This window comes from Telopea speciosissima, chromosome 11, assembly GCF_018873765.1.
Source record: "Telopea speciosissima isolate NSW1024214 ecotype Mountain lineage chromosome 11, Tspe_v1, whole genome shotgun sequence".
Lineage (NCBI taxonomy): Eukaryota > Viridiplantae > Streptophyta > Magnoliopsida > Proteales > Proteaceae > Telopea > Telopea speciosissima.
The window spans coordinates 18,516,884-18,522,679 of NC_057926.1; positions in this window are offsets into that span (position 1 = coordinate 18,516,884).

The following is a 5,796-nucleotide window of genomic DNA, read 5'->3' on the forward strand; positions in this document are numbered from 1 at the left end:
AAGGAAGAGGGACGGCGTGGCAAAAGCTGAATTGGTGAGAAAAACACTAGGGGTTGTACACCTCCACCCCGCACATGTTGTTCCTTAAAGGTTCAAGGGTAACGCAAAACGGAGATCCCTACAGACTAGGAATTTCCACCACAACGCGGGATCAGACTGGGGATTGCATAAGGCTGTGAGCAGCCAGGAAGGAAGATCCCTATGAGCGTGAAAGGGCATAAACAAAGAGGGAGAGCGATGTTTCTCTAGTTTGAGGAAAAAGGCATGATATTCCTCTAGTGAAGGTTGCTCATCCTCTTTCAATTCCTACATGAAATAGAGATCAATTGTCTGGCACTCAAAGATGGGGATGGAGTATAGAAAGATGGGAAATAGACCCGTAGCCAGAGTTGCAAAAGCCAAAAGGGCCTGCCGCCAAACTCAAAATTATACTGGACTATGGCATTACAGCCTCGGTAAAGCGATGCTAGGGCAAATGAAGCCAGGTCTATAGAACGGCCTTGGGATAGGGCATTGGCCAAGCGAAGATAGGTCTTGGAAATCTTGTTGGACTTAATGCAAGCAAGGTAGCGATAGATCCAAAAGAGGAGAAAGGCCACAAATTTGGCCTCAGTAACTAGGCCCTTGGTCTGACGGATAATGGACTGATACATAGCCTAGCTTGCCTTTTTCATGAAATCCAGGTCATGATGCACCTTAAACCCTTTTGAATCTTGGGTCCCAGCGGATGCACCATGAAACTCTGAGCCAATGGCTTTGAGGCCAATCAGGGCACCCACATCCAGGAGGGTGGGGCTCATAGGGCCATAGGGGAAAAGGAAGGTGTTGGTAGAATAGGACCAGAAGCGGAGAGTAGCTTGCAGCAAGGAATGGTCAGGAGGGACAGAGACGCTACACATCTCCACAGCATTAAGAATCCCTAAAGTGGCCAGGCAGTCGTTGGTCATCCACAACCCAATCTACCCATGTCTCCCAATCAGGAAGATATGATGGCCAGAGATGGCTAAAGGGTTTTGGCTAGGCACTAAAGGGCTTGGGAGAACAGAGAAGAATAACATCCTCATCGTGCTAAGGGAAGTTGGGAATGGGGACTGGTGTGAAAAGCTGAGCCGGACTAAGTGGAAACAAAGGAGGTTCAGGGTTAGGGATGAGTACCTCAAATCGAGAATAGGTTGGAAGTAGGGCTTGTTTTGCTTTCAAAATCCTCTCCAGCTCCTCTTCTTTCTGAGAAATGACAGGAAAAGGGGGAAGATCCTCCATAGCATGAACTAAAATAGAGATGGAGTTGAAGAAGACGATGAACAGTAAAGGACGATGGAGTCCTGGATTTTGAACATTTAAAGGGAAACCCAAAGCGGAGGAAAAATGACACCAATTAAGAAGAAGGCCGATGGTTGACGCAACGGCCAGGGTGGCGCAATGTGAAAACCCCAAGGTTGGCATGTTGGAGAAGGACGAGGGGAAGTTAACCAACAATCGCGTTGATATGATGTGGCGGAGAGGTCTTTGGACTTTGTAATCAGTGGGGTCTTGGAAACCTAAAGGCTGATGTTAGGAGTTGCACAACCTCCTAAGGCTATTAAGCCACATGGCATTGCCTCAAGAGGTTGTGAGGGCCATTATTGGAACTCATTTTATGCTCAATAATGGGTCAGACACATCATCAGGTGAGGGTGACGTAGGCTAACCAGGTCAAAGGGGAACGGTTGAGAGAAAACCACTCAAGAGGGGGATAATGCCCCCTATTTCCCTGCTGAGAGATAAGGCCCACCAGGTCCACAGCAGTATAGATGATGGGAAATGATAAGGAAAATACCTTAGTAGGAGGCTACGTGGCGAGCAGAGGAGATAGGGCACAAAGGCCACTAGAGGAAATGGCGGCTACAACCTCCAGGCAGAATCCTTGTTGGGCCCATCTATAAAAGCCAAGGGAGCTATCACGCATAAGGGCACACACAACAACTCAACACATTAATTTTTAGCATTTACTTGTTAGTTCTTCATTGTGTTTTCTTCTAGGAAGGAAAGGTTATCCATTGGGAGGAATTAGGACCTCATCCACCTCAATAGAATGGTATGATCTGGTATTGGCTTGTTTATTTCCCATATTCAATCAATTTATTCAATTTTTTTGTTTATCTTTTGCATATCATATAAATCTCTGTTGACAATCTTGCGCTTTGTTGTTAAGAATCCCATCGAGACTAATACCTTTAAAGTCTAACCCAAAGGTCCTTAGAGATACTCAGGCACAAGGGAACACTAGATTCCCTGATTGAAAGTCAGATAGATGAATCCCAGCCCGTCTGAGCCTGTGTCAAAGGTTCTGGCATGCCCTGCACCTATTCCATCCCTGTGCCATTTTGTGAGAGTGTTGGACATTTCTTCCACCAACACATGTTCACTCCATGATCTGGCAGAGGGTTGGTAGTCACATTGGGCTATTGACCTATCTTCAATTTAATTTTTCCAGCATTTATCAAGTCTTGGATTACATGCTTGAGGTGTATGCATCTGTTGTCTGATGACCCTTTTGATTGTGGTAATAAAAGTGCCACTCTGACTTATATCCTAGAGGTGGATTGGCCATGTTCACAGGCCATTATCGAACAACATCCAACATCCCTCCCCTCTTGAGTTTGAAGAAAAGGCGATTGGGTGTCATACTGCTGAAGGTAAATGGTCTAGGAGGGGTTGACTGTTCAGCCTGGATTACCAAAGGAGGAGCAACTGTTGGTGAAATTTGCTTCTTGGTGTATTGACCAGTAGTAACTCCATTCACTTCGGTGCCTTTCCCTCTTCCTATTCTGTTGTTCTTGTCAAAATAAGATCCGGAAACTTCTTTGGTTAAAGTTTTGGCTTGTTTTCCTTTGAAGAGCTTGTCCTCAATGCGCTTCCTAATGGCTATGAATGCTTCAAAGGTCTTGATGTGTTGATAGTAGAGGTAATCATGGTACTCTCCATGTAGGTTTCCCAATATGATTTCCACCTGTTCTAATTCATTCGAGCGGTTCCACATCTTAGACGCCTTTTAACAAAACCTCATGATGAAGTTAGAAAATCCCTTGTCGGCTCCTTGCCTCAGGGTTTCCAACTCATGCTGGGTGATGTCTACTTCAATGTTGTAAAAGTACTGTTTGGTGAATGCCTTCACAATTGTCGATCAAGTTTGAGTCTGAGTTTGGTCCAATTGGGTTAGCCACCTCAGAGCTGATCCTGCTAATGAGTAAAGGAATGCTTGTCCCATTTGATTTTTTGTGAGATTCCTTGACTTGGCTACTGTAATAAAAATCTTTAAGTGAGCTGAGGGATCTCCTATCCCATCGAACTTATCAAGCTTCCATTTGAAATCTTTGGGTATTCTTTTTCCAACGAAGCAAACCATGTCTTCTTCTGGTTTCTCAACAGTCTTTCCTTTCATTGCCACTTCAAGCTTCTTAACTTTCTCCCTCATCTGCTCCTCCCTTTCCGTTTCTGGTGGGCCCTGGTAAGCATTGATGGCTATATCCTCTTCTTCTATTATGATCCTAATGTGTGCCCTAGACATCGTTGGGGTCACCCTTGGCACTCTGGGGGTTGGTGCATTATCTGGTCGAGATTGACCTTGCATTGATTGGATAAACTACGTAACTAGCTATTTCATCTCTGTCGTGTCCCTCTGCATGCTAACCATTTTCTGACTTAGTGCTTCTTCTGAAGAATTGACCTCTGGTGGATCCATGGTGCTCGTAACAGGAGGTGGCCTTGTTGGACTTAGTGTCAAGGTACTAGAAGTCAAGGGAGATGAACCAGAATTTTCATTTAGCTTAGAAGGTGAGAACTGGTGGAGAATGGCCCAGTTTAATTGACTGCCACGACGGTTCCACATGGGTAACGAGGATTTTCTTTGTCACAGAATTGTTCCTTACAAAGGTAAAAGGGGACAAATTTAGGACTCAAGTGATTCATTATATTTTATATTTTGTTGGTTTACAAATAAATATATACACGCATATATATATATATATATATATATATATATATATATGTACAAACAAAGTGATAATTCGCTTTTACTCTCCTGATTCTTTTTTACTCGGGTAGTCGATGGTATGGTTTGCATCTACGTTCAGGACTGCTCGGGAATAGCCCTTGTGATATTGTGATATGATGCAAGCTTACCATAGATCCTTCATCATTTAATAGTTCTTGGAGATCAAATTTGAATTATCACAAGGAGATCTAATCGAGGACTTCTCAATGGCCTACCTTTTCCTAATGTAGAGCACCTCTCATCAGAATTCTATCATTGTCGCATTATTTAGATAGTGTATCCTTTTTTAAGGGACAATCGACGCTACATTTTTTCATACACTGATCTAAATGGATATGCGACGTGCATCGAGGGACAGATAGAATTCTTCCCCTGATCGGTATTCAGCATTAAGAGAAAGTATGCTGATGGGATTTCCCCTTTCGACCTCAAAAAGCTACGAGGGTAGTTTGTGGTGTATCCTAGTCATATATGGTCTAATTTCCTACATGATGTATGCAATAGGTAGGCTGATAGGATAGAATAAAGGCACCCTTGATAGGACCGATATACCTATCACTCGTGATAGCGAATTACGAGTACGTGGTTCTTTTGATATACCTGGGGAATAGATCACGCGATCTTAGAGTAATCAAACTATTGCCCTTTTTGAGTAGCAGAGCACCCCATGACACACTAGTGAATACCCTCATCGATTATTCTAGACCCATCTAGTAAATATCAAAGGTTGTGGCTTCGACCACGGATTACCCATGACTATACATGGGGTTCAACAACTAACCACGGGGTTGTGTGTTCCCATGAAGTGTTGTGTGTGCAAGATAGTGGTGTAGGAAGTGGGTATCATCCAATCTTAGAGTACTTAGTATGATGTGCCCCAGCTCCCCAGGGCTAGAGGCACAACAGAGAGTACCCTCATCATTTGATTTCACTTCGAACACGATGCATGATGCAATTAGTACAACAAAGGGGGTTAGCCAATCATGTTTCAATCAATTAATGTAGAAGGGAGAAAATTCTTGCATTCAACTGTAACATCTAGTATTGAAAGCTTAACCACCATTCCCCAGTGGAGTCGCCACTGTGAGGATCCATTATTTTTCTGGGGTGCACGGTAGGCACGGAGGATTTTAATTGCTCCTCTTCTATTCGGAGGCAGAGAAGGGAATGCATCTTCTCAGGTGTATGGTGTTAATTTATCAGGGGATGGCGGTCATATAATAAAATGAAATGGATTCGCCACCTAGGGTTAGGGCCTACGACCCATTGGTGTAGCCCTAGAAGGGCTACGAGACTTTGGTTGGTCTGGTTAGAGATTCGAGGTAAGTGGTCAGGTTACGAGACTGGAAGGTGTTAGGCACCCACCTCGCCCTGATAAACCGATCTTTCTACTAGATACTTGTTTTTTAATATTCTCCCTTCATGAATGTCCTATTCCCACATATATGGCTAAATAATGATGTATAAAACTATTTAATTAAAAACTATGTTACACTAACTACTATACACTACACGAGAGTACTTGAAACGACTACATTGTATTGAAATTAAAAGTTAATGGAAAAAATGTATACCTATACGTTTTAAATAAATACAATTATGTAAAATAGACGACGTCCCGCAGCTCAGGTGGAAGCACAAGATTGACTTTGTCCCTTCGTCGAACAGAGTAACGGTTTGTGGATACCGAATCTTACGATCTCGGACATAATAATAGCATTCCAAGGCTTTGGAAACTAGGGGCTCAAAGGATGGATAAAGTG